Source organism: Cydia fagiglandana, chromosome 12, assembly GCF_963556715.1.
Source record: "Cydia fagiglandana chromosome 12, ilCydFagi1.1, whole genome shotgun sequence".
NCBI classification, from domain to species: Eukaryota; Metazoa; Arthropoda; class Insecta; order Lepidoptera; family Tortricidae; genus Cydia; species Cydia fagiglandana.
The window spans coordinates 19,278,505-19,299,873 of NC_085943.1; the positions used below are offsets into that span (position 1 = coordinate 19,278,505).

General features: G+C 36.2%; 1 long non-coding RNA gene across 1 annotated transcript; it reads left to right on the forward strand.

Annotated features, from left to right (window-relative positions):
• The first annotated feature begins 1,295 nt into the window (after nt 1-1,295).
• Nucleotides 1,296-2,911, forward strand: LOC134669274 (uncharacterized). The gene is made up of 3 exons (XR_010098892.1): nt 1,296-1,527; nt 1,625-1,849; nt 2,689-2,911. It is a non-coding gene; the product is annotated as an uncharacterized LOC134669274 (long non-coding RNA).
• Nucleotides 2,912-21,369: the final 18,458 nt, after the last annotated feature.

Genomic DNA, 21,369 nt, shown 5'->3' on the forward strand with positions numbered 1-21,369 from the left:
CTATTTAGATACATTCGATATATTTTTAGGAACATGTTACATGATGTTCTGTATTTTTTACAGGTTTCAGAAACGAGATATGCTAGGCCTATTAACGCCATCTTTATGCAGATAGGTGAACTATATATGTATGAATGTTCAAGATTACGTTAATCCAAATCTTTACATTTGCTACGTTTTAGTAAAAATACAAGTGTCATGGAATGCTTGAAATCATAATTTTAAGACTCCAGGAACATTGGGTTTAAGAACAAAACATTGGGTACTAGTAGAGCCATCCTGTGAGGCTCAAGGAACTAAACATTGCCTAGGAACTGGAAGCTATCAAATTTACATTAATCTTAGTTTGCACATTCGTTATGTTTACATAAAAAAACTAGGCAACACATAACACAAGTTACGCAAGGTTTTGGATTTTTAAAACTACGGGAAAGATAAAATATCGCTAATGTTTACATCGAAATCGAGGACTACTAGCGCCATCTAGTAGGCTCCATGTGAACTAAACATAGCTTATTGATGTTTTGGGGAAAATTCGCGTTACAGTCTCCCCCTCTGGAACTGCAGACGACCCGGCGCGGTGACAGGAAAGTCTTCGTTGCGTTGAGGCCGTTCGGCGGACGTCCACTCGTGACTGCTAGTTCAGGGGTAGTCTTTAGGGGAACCCTCCCCCTCTTCGGTAAGACTGCACGTATTCTCATGACGTATATATAGTCTGTTACCGACTCACTTATGCCGTTCCACCAAACGGCTGCAGCATCTCTCAGTATTAGAGGTAAACTCTGTAGTGCGTCGCTGTCGTTAATGTTCCCGACGCGTTTGAAACACGTAGCCGCCGTCAGGAAAGTTTGCACGCAGGCTGGATCCCGTTTGCCGTCGTAGGAGAAAGTGGCCTTCGCGAAGGAACTATGTTTCGCCGGAGACGGAGCAGGTCGTGCAGCACTGGTAATCGCTCCTAACAGCTGCTGGAACTGGCTGTTTGTCATACTGACCGCCATGCTATCTCTTTCCCGCAAGAATTTCGCTCTTCGACGTGTTACGACAGGCATAAACTCGTTGCGATGTCACGGCACGGCCCCACGTTGGGCGCCAGATGTAGAATAATTTTCTTGGAGGTGGGGCGTGCGGGATGAAGGCGAAATTAAAGGCTTGATTTCTAGGTATTCTAACAGCCGTATTCATAAAAAATCCTTAAATGAGGAATGATCAGCTTATTAGCTAATCCACTGTTTAGGCTTAATAAGCCGTTGATAAGAACCATGATTTATAAACGTTTGTTAGGGGCTTCTTAACTAATAAGCAGATTAGACGCGTTATGTTGGCATCTTGGCACATCATAGACAAAAATATGGCTGAACATTAATTTAAAAAAAAAGTTTGACAGCAGCACTAGCGGCCAATCGTAATATCATGAAAAAGTTGATTTACTATTTTGACTAATTTTCGGAATTATCTCATATTAAAATAGCTTCTGTGCCACAAAAATAAACAAAGATTGCTGCATGGCCGGTAATTTTATAAAACTTGGTAAGTAACTACGTTTACAGACAAGTATCCTATACAGCAATAAGTAATAATATGAGGTCACTGCAATGTTGATATACCTATCTCTTATTGCTTTTAGTTTCAATATTATGTGGAATGGAGTCGAAAGAAGTGGGGTTCTAGCCGAAGTGCATAATTAGCGAAAAGAAGAAGTCGAAGCCAGATACCGTACCAGGCCTCCAGTCGCCTCCGCAAGAAGAACCATTGAATAATGGTTCATGAGTTCACACTAATTTATTCTGGTTGCGGCAGAAATTCACAACGGGTCAACAAAACCAAGGTCCATTCAAACTCACTAAATCAGGTATGAACAATGTCCTATACTTTCTTGTTTACCTCATACCTGCAGTGTTTAGAGTTAGACCAAGAAAAGTCTGCAGCGATTTTGATGATAACTCTAGGTACAGTTCAAATTTTGGGCATGACCATCTATTTATAATATATTATAGACATAGGTAACTACATAAAATGTTGTATCTGAACGTGTTAACAATGACACTTGCATTGACAGCTTTGACATTATTTAAAGGTTATAAAACTTATAAATTTGGTAAATCTATCCGTGCTTTGTGGAGCTTGGTGTATTTGTTTAAAATTATGCATACCTACCTAATATAGGTATTATATTTCTTAACCATACAATGGAACCAAATGATAATTATATGTACAAGTGATGTTTTATTGTAACAAGCCTTTGTGTCGCGAGTTTACTTGTAGGTGCAACTTTTGTTAGTAATAATTTTGTAATGCTATTTATGCATGGAACAATGCAATGGTTATTATACTCTGCCACCTAGCCAACCTACTTACTACGGGGAAGGATGGTTCACAAATTAGGCAGTATTTAAATAACTGTGTACCTGCTGATTAAAAATAAGATGTTTTCTGCGTACAGTTGGTTATAATTAAGTTGGCTAATCTATATCTCATCAGACAGTTTGGACATCTATTCCAGAGAGTTTGCAAGGTCAATGTACAATGATATCATATTATAGTACCTAATAGGTAATGAATGAAGTCATATTGATCTCTGTCTATAGCTTCAAATGATACTTAGTTTACCATAACTACATCATAAGCTAAAAATTAAAGAAAATTGTTGAATACAAAAATACTTTTATTCAAATTATTGCATCTTTTCAGATCCTGAAAGTACCATCTTTAGCCACTGTTACTGTTGAATAACTCCAGGCTTTGGAAGAAAAGCTGTGGCCTGCGAACAGCTGTGAATATTGGTCGGAGAAGTGTAACTGACTCCGTACACTGCAAGTCCCAGCAGGAAATCAGCAAGAAACCTAAAAGAAAAAAAAAACATCAAAATGGAAACCTTGATTTAGGTTGAAGTAATAAAATTGTTCTAATTTAATTGGTGTTTTATTTTACTACTTAAATATATTTTTTGACTTGTTAAGGTTTGTACAATTGTTATTAATGATGTACAGTCACCTGCAATAATATGTTACACGACAAAGGCCCATAAGAGCATGTCACATTTTTGCTGCCTTCGAAGAGTAACATATTATTGGAGGCGACTGTATCTATATTGAAATACTCAAAATTCCATTTTTCTTATTACAATGCAATAAAATCTTAAATGTATCTAGACATATCAGATGGCAGTCTAATAGGGATGTTTCCTGTACTTAAAATAAATTATGTCACACCATACCATGCATAAAATAAAACACCAGATTATTATTAGAAAATAAATGTTCATATAAATTCCATAAATAGCAAATCATTTTGAGAGTTCTAAAAAGGAAACTAAAAGGAAAGTAGGACCCTATTTTGCACATATTTATGATTTTCATGTGTTTGCAATATTGTTCTAATGAAAGTGTACAATTTTTATAAAGTAGATATTCATAGGTACATGCTATGTACCTAGTTCAAAGAAGTTCAAAAATAATATTGGTAATTAATGGTTCTTATGTAGAATAAAATTAAAAGGTATTTTTTAATACCAGACAATGACAAGACAAGTTTAGTGCTGCCCATCTGATATTAAGCACTGCAGCCTACAGGCAACTAGCGGAGTTACAAATAGCCAACAGTGCATTTTTGGGAGCACTGGAAACCTGAGCGTCAAGAACAGGTAGGTATAGAATCCAACCTGGATAACTATACTGAATAATTAGTTGACATAAATGAAACTTTCATTCTATGAAGTTCAGCTTACGTCAACTAATTATTGATAACATGATGGTGACTATAATTTAATGCAATATTTTTACCTGGAGGCCAAATCGTTATGCTCAAAGCCAATATTGAGCAAACTGCTTATGCAATCACTGCATATACCGGTGACTTCTTCAGATTTTTCATTACTTTATCAGACTGACAGAGTGCACACTTCTTTTACCTGTAAATAAGTTGATACTTTTAAGTAGTGCCTACTTACCTGTGATATTTATTAAACACAGTTGTTTAAATATGTCTATAAAACAAGTTAACTGTAGTAAATATTATGATCTCATTAGGTATAATGGTAAGTTATTCAATAGCAAACTATGAACGAGATTGATGTACTCTTACAGGGTCTATAATATTATATAGGTAGGTATAAATGTGCGCCAGAAATTCAATTGAATTTAAGTTTGCGAAATGCGAACACCCTGATCTTAAATTAATAAATAGAACGCTCTAATATTACTTGCCAAGCCAAACTTGGTTTCGAAAATTAAATGCGATTGTATGGCGCGCAATGAAGCTGGCCGCCATAGATTTAAGTGAATCTGAGGGTTTACCTATTTCTCCAAACGCCTAATAGCTGTGAGGGAGGAACTAGCTCCGTTTATGATGCATTTTTCCGACTACGCGATCATAGAATTCTGTTGCCATCGATATTTTGGTTAAACGAAAATCACCATACACAAAATCACATAAACAACTTATAAAAAACGGGATATTTAGGTTTCGCGCCATTTTCGTACTATATCCAGATATCTAATACGTAATTAATTGCACATATTCAAGTTGTTTTTCATTCACATTTGGAATTTTAACCAAAACGTACTCTTTCCTCTTGCTCTTGTGACTCTTGCCAAAATCAGCTGTTTTGTGACCGCCATCTTGTAAAATAGCAGATAATAAACAGATAAAGAAGGGTCCTCGGCTCCGTAACTTTCCGAGGATTTAATAAAGAGATGATCAACTGTTTAGCGCTAAAAAGTGTTTATGAATCACGTTTTGTGACATCCGGTTATCAGCAACTGATGATCAATGCTCTAACTGTTTATGAATACGGCTGTAAGTGTATTCCAGTCGGCGCTAATTAATTACAGTTATACTTAGGCTAACAAACTATACTATACTAACTGCCTAAGGCCGAACAGCGTCCTGAAGGACAGCAGTCGAACGCAAAGGTGTATTTGGAGATATTAAACTATATAGTCAAATAGGGCCGGAAGGGTCCCAGAGGGGTACACAGTCCGTTCGCCTAGCGACTCCTAACTAATTCTCAACATTAACAATATTCGGTGTATCGGGTCCTTATTCTAGGAAAAATCTTAACACCGCCATGTAGGATTAGTATGCGCGCTGTACAGTGACATCTAGTGACAAGTTGGTAAACAGTTAAATTGTACGAACATGCGCGTTGTTTTTATGTATGTTAAACTATTTAGATACATTCGATATATTTTTAGGAACATGTTACATGATGTTCTGTATTTTTTACAGGTTTCAGAAACGAGATATGCTAGGCCTATTAACGCCATCTTTATGCAGATAGGTGAACTATATATGTATGAATGTTCAAGATTACGTTAATCCAAATCTATACATTTGCTACGTTTTAGTAAAAATACAAGTGTCATGGAATGCTTGAAATCATAATTTTAAGACTCCAGGAACATTGGGTTTAAGAACAAAACATTGGGTACTAGTAGAGCCATCCTGTGAGGCTCAAGGAACTAAACATTGCCTAGGAACTGGAAGCTATCAAATTTACATTAATCTTAGTTTGCACATTCGTTATGTTTACATAAAAAAACTAGGCAACACATAACACAAGTTACGCAAGGTTTTGGATTTTTAAAACTACGGGAAAGATAAAATATCGCTAATGTTTACATCGAAATCGAGGACTACTAGCGCCATCTAGTAGGCTCCATGTGAACTAAACATAGCTTGTTGATGTTTTGGGGAAAATTCGCGTTACAACGTTATTTAACCACAACACACAACACAACATTAATTTTGTATATAAGTACCTACATCCTAAGATTTGTATTGTATTGTATTGTATGGTATGGGTGTAACTTTGACATCATAATAATTAAATAAATGTTCAGTATATTAAAAAAAATAACCACATTCTGTATGCTGTATTAATATTTATGAAATAGGCATTAGGGGACGCCGGCCCATATTAATCCGCTGGTCAAGACGGATCCCTGTCGCTGCGTGCTCATTTATCCCCTGTCGACCTAATTTCTAAACAGGAAGGGAGTGTGGCACAGTTGATGCTATACTATATTCTGATAGACATGTTTAAGCCAATAATGTCTCTCATGATCGTTTTGAGGAAATCATTTGATTATTATAATTTTATTAAGTCTTAAAATTTGTACATATATAAAACCAGTTGGTCATGTGATACATCATATGCGATATTCAGTTCAACCAAACCTGCTGGTTATTATAACGATATATGTATCTTGCTAATGTCTGCATACGTTTATAGGTTTTGAAACATGTTAAAGGAGCAAGACTAAAGTAACGTCAACACAAACTAAAAAAGGAATTTTTAAATTTTAAGGGATAGTGTACGGATGGGCATGAAGGAATGACGGCAAGTAATGAAGTTTATTTAAATATTTTCCGGCAGTATTGGAGTTATGTTTCGTTAATGGAACAAATAAATATAGCATTGCGTGTTCCACAAGCACAACCGAGTGTTAGCTTTGCGCGAGCGAGACAGCTGCGCAGGTAAATTATTAGCGATAGTGAAGCGACTTGTCTAGATTAGTATTTTGTGTTTGTGTTGGTGGGAATACAGTTCTGGAAGAATAAAGGTACCGTTTGTATTCAAACTACACCAGCTTTATAGCGGCAGTATTGCAACGCGTTTGTTTCAGTCGAAAGCTTTGCTGCTGCAAATGTCAAATATCCGGGCAGCTACAGCAAAGCAGTCGGCAGTAATGTTGCGCTGCAATACTGCTGCAATCATTCTGGTGTAGTCTAAATTCGAACGGCTTACACTGGGAATGAGGTGGAGAATTGTGCAAGTTTCGCTGTACGAAATAATTTAGGGTGACTTTTATGCAGAGCGTGGATGGCTATAAAATTGTGGTAAAGTTTTCAAAAAACGGGGTTTTTCTAGGAACATTCTGGCGAACGTTTATTTTATAAACATAGCCCGAGTTTTCGGGAGCAAAAACGTGCAAGTGCTACAGATTAATTAAATATCTACTATTTCTTAAGTATAATAACAAATGTGACTCGTCCTTGAAGTAAACAATATTAATCTTAAGAGCGTTAGTTTATTTATGATTTATTTAAAAACTCTATTCTAATAGAAAATTTTATCTTTTTAAATATCTGAATAAAAAAATTAAATCATGACTAGGTTGTAGGCCTGTTTTAATTTACTCGTAGATAAGTTATATTTATATCGACACTAAATACGAGAAGCTCATGAAATGACAACAACAAATGAATTTACAACCCTCTCAAAGACCGTGTATCCTAATACAATACAGTTTACAAATACTCATACATAATCGTTATCATACTCCAAGACAAAAGCTCCGTTTTAACCTCCAATAAAACGATGAGACCGACACAGTCCATTTCTTGAACAAACCCGGAATTACCAACACAATAATCCTCCCAGAGCGAGTTGCGAAACAACCACATAAACCCAGATTACGACCATACTCCACCATTAAAATTACCAACTTCTCGACAACTTCACATAACAAAGTCCATTTCGGACTTAACAAGACATGTCAACATTAGAATACAAATGTTCCGCGCAGTGCACGGTGAACAATGGGAAGCTCAGCCCGCAATTGGATGTTTTTGTTTTGTTAATGTTGAGTTTTGGACGTAATCCGTTTTAGAGGTGAAATGAGATGGATATGATTTTTTGTTTAACATTAACATGGAATGAAACGTACAGGGATCCGAAATGAAATAAAATTGCAAATCGTGTGAGCCGATCTGCTTTAAAAATTAAGTGGATTTTTGGTAGGTACTTACTTGAGGGGTCATGTGATACATGTAATAGGTACTACTTTTCTACGCTAAAACTCATATCACTATCATTGGTGTGATAGTAGACGAACCTAGACTGAGTGAGTTTGTTTCTTTGATCTTTGTAGAAAAATTAGAGAAAAATCCTTTGCTATTCATGGACTTATCTGGGTCAGGGTATAAAAACAAATAGTCAATTCCAAGAACTGAATCTCCTTATTTAATAAAAGCATCTTTTAAATATTTTTTCCCTTCTCATAAATTGAAGAGGTTATAAAAAATCAAACCAACAACGCTGCTTACGGCTCCGCTTTCCTCTTTTCCAGATTACTCCGTAGCCAAATTGGCCTTTTCATCTGGCCTTCACTTAGTTTTTGCAGACTTTTAGAATTTATTAACGCATTCTACAGGGTTGTAACGACATTAAAGCTATTTTTTAAATTACTATTGAATGTATAGGATATACCCTATATATTCACTATAATTGAAAATGTACTTAGTTAAAGTAAATACGCAAATATTTCTAGAGTCGTGTGTAGGATCAGGCCAGTACAAAAATATATTATATGATTTTTCGGTGGGGAAACGGTGCCTAATTTATACAAATGAAATGAATTTTTCATGTATATACATGACCGTAAATAAAAAGCGCTGTAGCAATTTGCGAATTTACCAAGATCCATTTGTTTTGTAAATTGTTACAGCAAGCAAAGACTATTTACGAGTTTACTTGTATTACATTTATTTTGGTAAGTACATTTACTTTAGCAGATTGAAAGAACTGATAACAAATACCTATGCTTACGTTGTCACGTGAATATTCCTAGCCCGGCTGTGGGCTTAACCCTGAGGAAACTCACGGACAATTAAAGTTACTAAATTAACCAATCTAAATCTTACCATAAACTCAAGCAGGTGCTTACACTTATTTCCATCAACTATATAGGGGTTTCTAAAGGATGTCAAAATGAAATGTTAGTTTTGTGACACATAATTTATTTCTATTCTCACACTGGGGAAGTTGTTCTACAAGTAAGTCATTTATAAAGCTAGCATTAAGCACCTTATTCTATAATGTCAGACGATAGAGCTGGGTCGTGCCAAAAACGGTTCTACAATGATTTACAAGCAGACCTATCTAAATTTGTTAGTCCCTAAATAATCATTTGCCATCACATATGATTTATACTAAATTTACTTATTTAAATTCTGTACGTACGCTCCTAGGATGGAAGGAAAAGGTACACCAACCTCAAGACGATGCTACCGCCAGTTCAATCCCGACGTGCCATCCTCCGCTGTTCGGAGCCAAGTGCAGCAGCAGGCAACTGACCAAACACCGCGGAGCACCGCCGTAGGACTAAAGCCTCAGTTTAGAGATGACTTCTCCTCCATCCAGCAGAAGGACGAAATGCTCATGGCGAACTGCTCACCAGATAGCAGGAACATTGCAGTAATGTAACATAACAGTCACATGACATAACAGAACAGAATATTACATTGCATAGCATAGCACCCAATCAGCTGAAAGAAAACATTTCAACATTAACAACTAGAAACATGTGGTATCTTAACCTTACAAGGGACATTATTATATTCCAAGTTTCTTACCAGCTGGAAATTCCTAGAGTGGATTCATCTCACAGCTCTGACAATCCCACCCAACCACATTGTTTCACCAGCAGACTGGAAACAAAACGAATGGTCAAATATGCAGGGACAAGGATTCAACAAAGGAAATAAACCTGAAGACACTATTACATTCTACTTACTGTTGATGGCGAAATAACTATAATCTGAGCTTCCTAGCTCATGGATGCAGCGGCTGCTGCCTAACCAAAACTCGGATCGATGCTACCAGAGCATGATGTATTTAGCTTCACTTTCTAAATTAAAATATGCCCATCCAGGGCGAAAGCCAACCAGGAAATGATCTCAAGCCTAACTGTCCCTGGGATAACACAATCAAAATAACAGTAACTAATGAAATTTATGGAATAATTTTATATGTAAGTCCAACATATAGAAATAAATCATATTTAATTATATAAACATATTTTAACCTTTTTTGTATTTATTTATTACGATTTGATTTAAATATTTAATTAATATTATTCCATAATTTTAGGATTTATTTGAAGTAGCAACACCATCTGATTTAATTAGTTTCTAATTGGCCAAATGGCTGTCATTCGTTTTGTTGCTACATCAATGACTTTCTTGCCATGAAACAAAACTATATTATATTCGAGACAATCCTAAAAACGTTAAACTGAATTACACATGCAAAGTGCCGTGTCACAACGTAAAGGCTGGGTTTATTCTGTAATCTTTCTTTTTTCAAGAAACCGTGAGAAAAGCAAAGATGTAGAATACGTTTACCATTTGTGATTGACCTATGTCAATAAACCTATGTTTTGGTATATATGTTTCTTTTTAAAAATAAAGGAATGTCTCCTTTAAGTAAAATGAGCCAGCTTAATAATAAGTATTTATAAGGTACTTAATCTAAATCTAAACATCAAATACAAGCAGCACACGATAAGGTGGCATGTATAAAATATAGGTAGACTGTATTTTGTGTACTACGAGTGTAATGTGATTTGTAGTGTTTAGTAGTAATTCAAATATATTTTTATAATAATATATGTATGCTAGTTTTAAGGTATTTGTGTATGGCTACTATAGTTCGTTTTTTTAGCAATAGAAATAAGGTAAACAATCTTGATGTGTCTTTTAATTGAAAAACACATTTTAAAAATAAGTTACGGCAAATATGTAACAATTATGAATCTAATACGATAACTTATATTCTTTTGCTTTCATAAGTAATAGTTTTTGATTTTTAAAAAGCGTTTTTTTAATTAAAAGACATGTCAAGATCGCTAACCTTCTTGCAAGTTCTTTCTAATGCTAAAAAAAACGAACTATAGTTGCCTGAATTAAAGATTTTCATTTATTAATATTGTTTATTTTAAGGTCATAAATAAGGTAGGTAAGGTAAGGTCAATGGAAAAAACAATTCGTCAGTTAAAAACTGGTTCAGAAACACTTTACGCACGTGACAAAATTATGTCTTGAATATTTTGTTCCAGTATAATGGTTGATTATTATATAATACTTCCTCTATTAAATGACCCTCAGTTCTCAGACGATTGTCAAATACCTAAGTGTTGAGAAGCGTAGCAACCCTATTCGGTCATGGTTCGTTTGTCCGACTATGTTCGGTAGTCTCGCTTACTTACCGGGGACACTGGGCAGGATCCCAAGGGAGTTTGTTCAATTTACTTTCAAGGAAGCCTTTAATATTTAGTTATGTCTACGCAGTTGAATTTATCGAGGCTCTCTTAGAACACAACAAAGTTCTTGCCATTTATATTACAATTATTATTTTTATTGCATAAAAGTTTAATAACCAACTTAAGTATTTATTTTATTTATAGCTTGTTTACTAAAGGGCAAATTCAAAATAGAATGATACAAATGAAATTTAAAAAATCATAAAGCAATTATAAGTAATACATCATATTACAACAATCATAAGTAATACATAGGCAAAGGGTTAGGTAAGACATATGTAGGTAGGGTAGAAAAGGGGTTTCAGTCGATGTGTGGAAGGGCGGCACCGTCGTCGAACCCAAGCCACCTGGCGGTGGACTTAAACCGGTGGCATGTGAAATACAGGCAACTTGATTTTATTTTTAAAGTCCAGTGACACCTCTCTTCCCTCAGCACTTTACACCCATGCGGCTATGCTACCAATCAACCAATGACTAGCCCTTTCAAATATATTCATGGTCCTTTATATTTGAAAGAAAAAACACCACTGGTGCGATAGGGTGGAATAGGCCACGTGAAGGGGTTCATAAATTACACTGCTGGTATGTAAGTAGGTTAAATAAGTAGGTTATTTGTCCTCAAAATCAAATGAACACTTTCCCACACTATGTTCACCAAACAAGAAACTGTTATTATAAACTTCGTTCATAAACTTCCGTAAGACACACGGCGCAAGAAACTATCTCAAAGTGTCCCCTGGCTGGCTTCAATTTGTATAATTTCTGAAACATAATGTGGTGAATACTTGCTTTGATCATATATAACTAATTAACAGTTAGTTTTGTGAGAAGTGAAATAGCAATTCCACGTACCTACCTGAGCGCTCCTAAAAAGCTCTGTTGTCCGACAAGTGATCGGGTTGGACACTTGGGAGAGGTCTCATTTGCATCTGGCTTACCATAGTCGGCTGTGTTAAGAGTGTAGTCACGAGCTGCATTCTCATAGATAACTGGATGTGAAAACGTAAGTGAGGCTAGTTGGCTATAAGTCCAGTGACTCCTCTCTACCATCAGCCTCAATTCTATAAGATATATCTCAACAACTGGTCGTGTTTATTGTTCCATAGAACCATAGGAACCAGGATTTAGTTCGCAGATGAACCCTTTTTCCCCGCGATCTTGTCCGCAACATTTTATCAAACGAAGTCATTGTCTAGTCACGAAATATTAAAGACTAGCCAAAAATTTTGCTTTGTATGTTTAAAGCTTCTTGGGTGAGATCACTTAGATGGAAAAGCGCGAGAAGTGAGCATTATCTACAAGAAACTGTAGTGAGAACCTTGGATTGTATAATCTTTCTAATTAATAACACACAGTGTCTCACGCTCTTAGTGTCCCCAGTATGGTTCTAATTTGTGTAATATCTGATGTACTTATCTACAGTGGTGAGAAGTCACTTTAATAATTTCAAACGACTTAAGTTGGCAGTAGTAAATAAAGTAAGTAGAGATAATAATTATTAAATTCAACTGAGTGTATTCTGTTTATTATAAAATACAATTTTAGCTATTAAGCTCACAATCAGCAGATTAAAGTCCCTTAGTAGTTAAATTCCAAGCGACTTAATGGCAAACGGTCTAGAAACATACAGCTGTTCTCTGTAATCTTGACTACCTTGATGTGAATGAAAGTTTATAATATTACCTTGACTAAAGTTTGTTACTCTGTATGTACGTTTACTTACATTATATTGTTTCTGATCTTGAGTACATACTCGTACATAAGTTTGCCAGAGCCCGCTTATAATTAACACATACACTGCCGCACCGCTAGGCGGGATCTGAGTTTGTTGACTTTGTAGACGCTTTTCGATAGATATTAAATTTTACCTGTTTTTTCCGTGTTATCGGCTACGCTCGTAGCGCGCAGTAAGCGCTGGCAGTTAATGTGTTAAGGGCCGGCGGCCTTAGCTCTTTGTGTCACTGTCGAGATATAAAAAAAAAGGAATTGAATACTGAACTACTGTAAAAAGATGTTCTCCGGCAAGTTATTAATTGATAGCGGATTATCGGTTGCAGACGAGAAATTTCAACTTAGTCGATCATAAAATTGTAATTATTCTGCAAAATAAGTCAAAGCGCTGGTATCATTAATTATATTCGAGGCGAAGGATTTCTTAGAGTGCCGATCACAATCGAGGTATGCTAATGAGGCTCTGATTAGGGACGATAGTCGATTTTGAAATACTCCAACGGCTCATTATCGTAGTATCTAGTCTATGGAGCAGTAGGCCCTTGACTTGAACAAATGATGACACACTTCAGTAGTAGGTAGGTATAGCGTTTGGTGAGGTATTTCCAGTAGTTTTTTATCAACCATCTCGCTTTGGTGGTAAATACCTTCCTAATTACGACTGGGGTTTTTATTTCACTGTTACCAGTGGTAAAAAGTGAGAAGTATTGTCAATTACTCTTTCCTATTTAATTTTATTAGGTACACTTTTGTAGGTACAATTTTGGTACAAGCCGGAATATAAATTCTAAATAATTTCAGCCAAAAACTACAAATTAACGGGAATATTAATTTAAGTCTTCCCATGTCCTTTATAAGCTATTACTTACCTACTGTTAACTTTAATAACAAAATTACCACCATACACGACGAGGGGGGCGAAGCACTTATAAGCCAAATAACGTCATACCTGGGCCGAGATATAAACAAGGAATATAACAGCGATGCAGATAATATGTGGTCCAACTTCGAGAAAATCTGTACTGAGGAAGCAGCGAACATCCTTGGAATGTCAAAGGGTGGGCTTAGCAACAATAAAGACCCCACATGGTGGACGGATGAAGTAAAACAACTTGTGAAAGAGAAGAGAGACCTATTTAAACTATGGCAGAAAACTCAGCTGGAAGAAGATCGTACAGAATACAAGCGTTTAAAGAAAATAACCAAGAGCAAAGTGGCACAGTCAATGGCGAAATCCAAGGAGAACCTTTATAACAGACTAGAACAAGCACAAACAGATAATGAAATCTTTAAAATTGCTAAACAGCGCCACCGGTCTACACTAGATATAAAAGGGAACAAATACATACTGGATAAAGACGGAAAACTCCTAACAGAGAATGATAAGATCAACGCCAGATGGCGCCAATATTACCAGGAACTGTTAAATGAGGAATTCCCTAGCCAACCTTTACCACCCATCACACCAGTGCAAGGGCCACCGAAAAGCATCAAAGTGAGCGAGGTTGAACGCGCAGTAAATAAAATGAAGAACCATAAAGCTACTGGCCCCGATGGTATACCCGCTGACCTATGGAAAAGACTAGAAGCCGTAGGAGCACAATGGCTAACGATACTTTTTAACACTATCCTCAGTAGCAACAAAATCCCCGAAGCTTGGCGACACAGTTATCTCCTACCCTTCTACAAAAACAAGGGAGACGTCAGCGACTGCGGTAACTATAGGGGCATCAAACTCACATCGCATACGCTCAAAATTTGGGAAAGAATTCTTCACAACCGCTTTCTTAAACATGTGACCATATCAGAAAACCAGTATGGATTTACTGCCTCAAGATCAACCACGGATGCAATACAAACAGTGCGAATACTCATGGAAAAAGGGCGTAACAACCAGGAAGATCTACATCTAGTCTTCATAGATCTAGAGAAAGCATTCGACCGGGTGCCGCGTAAACTAGTATGGCAAGCTCTGAGATCGCAAAGAATACCTGAGTGCTACATATCACTGGCACAAGATACGTATGACAATGTAAGCACACAAGTGAGGAGCCTAGCTGGTACAAGCAACCCCTTCGAGGTCAAAGTTGGCGTACACCAAGGGTCTGCTCTTAGCCCGCTATTGTTCAACATTGTTATGGATTACCTCACCAAAGACATCCAGTCCCCCCTACCATGGTGCCTGCTGTATGCAGACGATGTTGTACTTATTGATAAATGCGCGGAACAGCTGCAACGGACCCTGGAGATGTGGAGGCATGCCCTAGAATCTAATGGTTTGAGGATTAGCAGAAGCAAAACAGAGTACCTGCCATGCAATTATAGCCGCACAGAGCAGACAGCGTCAAAAATCACCATAGACGGACACCCCGTACCGGAAGTAAGCAAGTTTAAATACCTAGGCTCGGTTTTGTCCGCGGACGCAAATGTGGACATGGATGTGGCACATAGGGTAAATGTAGCTTGGCTGAGATGGAGGTCGCTCTCGGGGGTACTCTGTGACCGCCGTGTGCCGATAAAGACTAAAGGCAAGGTCTACAAAACAGCTGTGAGACCTGCTATGGTGTATGGTGCAGAATGCTGGACGATCAAACAAGTGCATGAACAAAAACTCCATGTCAATGAGATGAAGATGCTGAGATGGGCGGCCGGTGTGACGAGACTCGATAAAGTACGTAACGAACACATCAGAGGAAGCTACAAGGTCGCCCCCATCACCGACAAGATTCAAGAATCGCGCTTGAGATGGTACGGGCATATCATGAGACGCGACGAAGACCATGTCGTGAGGAAAGCCCTTGCATTGCCGAATAATAAGAGAGGCAGAGGTCGTCCGCCTGCTACGTGGTGGTCCACCATATCAATGGATTTGAAACAGGCCCAGTTGAACAAAGAGACAACCCAGGATCGCCCGACCTGGCGCTTGAGAACGAGGAGGGCCGACCCCAAATAATGAGAAAAGGCACGGAAAGAAGAAGAAGGACACGACGAGGGGGGTAAGTGAAATATTGGAAACGAGAGTATGAATTAGTGACATAATAAAAAGCTATAACTCTCTAGGGGATTATAGGTTTTTTCCGAATTTGTGTTTTACTAAAACCTTTGAGTAAAACACAAGCATAAAACAAGATCTTTTTCGAGCAAATGTGATAAAAAGTCAGTTACATACATAACAATAACCAAATTTATAAGGTGATCGGTCTTAAACAAACTTCAAATCGAGCTCACGAATTCCCTAGTCTCTAAAAAAAAACAAAAGATTTCCTCGCGTAATCTCAGACGAAGCGACACCTCGCCTCCTCTCAATAACCCAAGCGCGGGCTCTCAATTCTTTAATTTCCTGCTCCTTTGACGGATCGCATGCAAAGCTTTCCTGCAAAGGTTTATTTTTGAAGGCAGCTTGACGTAACGCAATAACCTGCCTGTCGGAGTATGTCCTTTTGAGAGTATTATTAGCTAGGTTTTTAACGTAATGCACGACTTTTATGCAAATAGGCTTTAGAATTTTTATAAAGTACTTATAAATAACTTTGGTTTTAAAATGAGTTTGCGTTTAAATATTAACCTTAGGTAATAGACTTGCAAATTTCAAAGTTAAGTAAAAAAGTTGTACTGATATCTAAAATCTTAGTGAATGGTATCAACGACAGATAGACAAAAACAGCAAGGACTCATGTAGGTATAACATTCAAAATGAACTTCATTCGATTCGAAATAAAAGTTTATTCTGTAATTACTTTTCTGAATTTGTCTTTTCTTTTTATTTATAGCGTAACAAGGGCCGAGCCTGTGTTATTTTGTTTTCGAATACGTTCCCAACTTTAAATTAAGGGTGAGCAGGGTCTGTTCTCTATCAAACTCTTTAGACTGCTTTTTAATCATAACTTTTTTTCAACGTCATCGTCTAATTTACATATTACGTTATATTAGTTGTTCAATTTCGCGAAAACTCTGCAATCTCCTATCCCATCCCAAGGGTTCCCGTACCCTCGTCTACTACAGTCGACGACCTGGCTCCAACATTATTAAAACTGTTTTATGATTTAGTTTTGAATATTGGATCATTCTTATCTGGCTTGAAATTAATGTTGCTGGGTATGTATTTTAACTCCTAGGGGACCTTGATCAACCTTTTAATGGCTTAAGGTTAATTGAAATGTCTTTGAAACGAATATTCAATTTACTGGAAATATTTTAATAGTAACAGCTGGTTGTTCATGCTTCGTGTATTACTAAGAGATTTGTGGTATCGATAGAGCAACAGCCGATTTAAATCCGATGATAATTTATTATTTGGTGATTACTTTTTTTTATTGATTAACAAAAAACTTTATTTAAACTCTAAATGTATAATATAATTCTACAAATATAATAAAATATTCTAAGAAGTAAAAAATGGGCATGCAAGCACATAAAAAGACGGAATATAATCAAAGTACATAGAAATAATTAATTAAACAAAATATTTTTATTTTTACATTATTTAAACCGAGGTCTTAATATAGGCTTACGTACTATTTACTTATCCTCTATAGCAGCGGTCGCCAACCTTTTAGCAGCCAAGGGCCACATAGCAGTTAACGAAGTGGACGCGGGCCGCACTTTGTTAATATTTATGACTTTATCAGACGTTGTCATTTGTCAATATTACATACAAAGTAGCCAGGGAGGCTCGCGGGCAGCAAGTGAGAGGTGCGCAGGCCGCAAGTGAGAGGTTCGAGGGCCGCGGGTTGCCGACCGCTGCTCTATAGTAGTACAGTGAAACCTGGATAAGTGAGATCTGAAGGGACGAGAAAATTTGTCTCACTTAAAGAGGTTTTCCACTTACCCAGGTTCCCAGTTAGCCAGGTACAAATAAATTTCTGTCTCATTTACAGAGGGTCCCATTAATAGAGGTGAGAATAGAGGATATATCTCAGTTAGAGTCTGTGCGGAAAGAGAAGAGTCGTGGCAGAAACGGGAACTAACATTTTAAATTTTATATGGCAATCAAACCTTTGACATATGTCTTGTAAAAAGTAAACAAACTTCTGTCATTGTATATTATATTAACAAAAACCGCAAGTTTTATGCATAAAATATTTTCAAAACACGATGAAACCGTACATAAAACCACGAAAAATTATATTTAACATTGTTCGGTTTTGTCAGCGGGAAGAAAACGGCTAAAAGCCGACTATCGACTTACAAAAAGTCGCGGAACGTGTTTCCGCTATTCACGGGTATTGATGTTGTATTTAATATTAAATAATTACCTATTTAATAAGCCCCCTAAGTAACTTGTCTCCGGTACATAATCGGTAAGTATATTAATTCAAAATATATTAATTTTCATAAATATGCAGGTCATTCATGATCTTTAAAATAACTGACAAATAGTCTTGATACTTGCCATTTTATGCACATTTATATGTAATTTTTTTTCAGGATTGTGTAAAAGTACCTACGGTATCTCGAATAAAAGACCGCTAAGTAGGTGATATGCAAGAATTCGTAATCTACGTGCCGGATTCAAGCACATCCAGTTCCTCACATCAGTCCCTGGTTGTTCTGAAACTAGCTCAAACATAAGTGACATTGAATATTTTAATTCAGACTTCGATTACAAAGAATAAAACTTTTTCATAAAAATATTTCTTTATTTGTAAGTTCGTTTACTAGGTTCTGTTAGTTACGAAATTATAAGTATTTCATATTTAGCAGACTTTTCGGCGAAGTAAAATATCGTGAGATGAGAGAACCGGACATATCCCAATAAGGCCTACCTACTTATGCACTATTTTTATTCATATTCATATTTATTATTAATAATGTACAGATACATTACAAGTCAAGTTTACAATTGGTTAAATATATCCCAGATAGTAAAATTACAGGTCTAATGCCCAATTTCTACCCGATCTACCCGGTTTTGTATTAAAATAACTGTTGGACTGCACATATTAGGTAGTACATAAATGAGACTCTATCTTGTTTGGTACTAAAATTACAGTTGTTTGGTACTAAAGTTACAAATTCTTAACTAGTTTTAGCAGTTTTGTCAATCGCACTGTCACTTTTTAGTATGTGAGACATAAAAACAAGAGTGTGTTTTAAAAAGAAAACTAGTGCCTGCGCTAAATCAGAGGATTGATTTGACGAGCCGACACCACCACCAGGCTCCGTTTAGTAAGCCGTGGTAAAAAACCGGAACAAAAGGGATACAAGTATCATGACCTTTAGTGTCGTACTATAATCACGTGACCAGTGTTGTCAGCATAGCAAAAACCATAAAATAGCACTGGCGCGCCCTCAAATCCCACGACTCTTCTCTTTCCGCACAGACTCTATAGAGGTGGTTAATAAGATATTTTGTAATTATCTTTTAATGTTTAGGTAAAATAATCCTTGTCCCTAAATATTTTTTAAGTCTGTTTAAATATTTCGTTGAATTTTGAATGATTTTCCAAAGGATAGATTTTTTCAATTAAATTTGATACGGACTTCAAAGCGTCTTAGAAATTTATTAAATGAAAATTGGTTTATTCTTGTTCCTTGTCAAGATTTCAGCTTTCGTTTATAGAAACGTTTATGTAGTTAAAACTATAGAGTTTTAACTATATAAAGTAACTAAAGAAGTCGTTTAGACACAATTAAGCAAAAGCGGAATTTGTGGATAGACTAAGAGTTAGTAAGAATACGGAAATAGATCAATAAAGTCCAAGTTAGAGAGGTCATAGATTGACGTTATCTCAGATACAGAGGTAATTCAAATAAAATTCTAAAAAAACAATTAGGAAAATGTAATGTTATAAATATAGTCTCAGTAAAAGAGGTAAAATACACTCTCTGTCTCAGTTATAGAGGTAAATGTGACTATAAAATCACAACAACTAATCCCAGTTATAGAGGTTCGTTTTATCTCACTAACAGAGGTAATTCAGTGCTAAAGTGTCGGGACCGCACCATGAGTCCCAGCTATAGAGGTTTCTCACTTATCCAGGTCCCACTTAACCAGGTTTCACTGTATTTACAAGGTTTTACATGACAAACGACAAGGGATTAACCCTTCGGGGCCAGCTACAAATCGAACGACTATACCAGCTAAGCTGAAGGACATTTCAAAGAATCACTTAAAACCTGAAACCCGATTGTTAAGGAATAACTTTAAATTAACTCGTTAACGAAAATAATTTTCTCTCAGCTTTTCAGAGGCATAGCGTAAACCCAAATTTCGAACACAAAACAAACAGTATGCTTTCACTTAAGACTGCGTCGTGCAAAATCAGCGAAAAAGGCAGTCACCGTTTAGTCGCTAGCGTCCACATCGCTTGATAAAAAAAATTATAATAAATATCATTATTATCCCAAAGAGTGTGTTTACAACGAATCACCCTTGAAAATTTGAAATCTTTTACAATATAATAAATACACTCATGCAAAGTTGTACCTAAAACGTGATGAACGAGTGTCAGCGTTTAGTAAAATTTGTATAAAAAAATCGATGCTCATGCTACAAAATCGAGTGATTTCGAAAGCCAGATAACTAGACTACAACGAATCAGGCTTTTCCTATTTTTCCTCTTAAAGGCTACAGAGAAATTCAATCCTAAACGTAAACTTTCGTAAAATTTCCATACATCCGCCATATCTGTCAAATTCTCCTTCTCCTCAGATGCCCGCTGTGGGCCGTTGGAAGCGGACGCGTACATGCTTTTTCCAAATTGACATTTCAATTTGTCATATATATTGACAGAAATTCATGTCCGTATACGAATGATGATACCAGTGAAAAACTGTGTTCAAAATAAATAGGGTAAATGAATAATGTCACACGGAGATCCAGAGTCATTAAAATTTTGATTTGTTTTTATTCATAAGTCATAATACTTTAAAAATATAACAAATTATTTAAAATATATACGAACACAACCAAATCAGTGTAATTAGTTTCTTCCTAATTCGCTAAAAATTAAAAAAGTTTGAAGATTTGTTTTATCTTATTGGAATAAATTTTCATTGTGCTGGCATTCATATTACGTCATTTTGAAAACATATATGACATAATGTCAATATACTAGATAGACAATTTATCAACAAATTTCTTCACATTTTAACGTAAACAATATAAATTATTAAAATTTTATTTATGAAGACGAAGCAATGTTGTTCACATAATATCAGCAATAAAATTTTTAGTTTCAACCAGTTTTGTTGCTATTCTGAAAGCTATCACGTGCTTTGAAAGTTAATTCAATGATATATCATCAAGAAATTGAAATCAAGACTCGACCTGCAGTCTCAGCGAGTTTTTGTGGCTATATTATCAGTTGAAAGAACGATATTTCCATCGCAGTGGTATGGTTTACGAGTACCTATATTGGTTTCATGTGACGATTATATAAATGTATCTATCAAATAACAACGTGCTTTTATTTCATTGATATTCGGTGCAAAACGATAACTCAGTAACGAAAAATAATTACTTATCAGAAATGCCTTAAAGTTTTCTCAGTGAACGTTTATTTATAGGTATTTATGAGGTCTTACATATGTCTTATCAGCGTGGCTTTGGCCTTTGGACATTTTTGTAATGCTTTGTAATAAGGTAGGT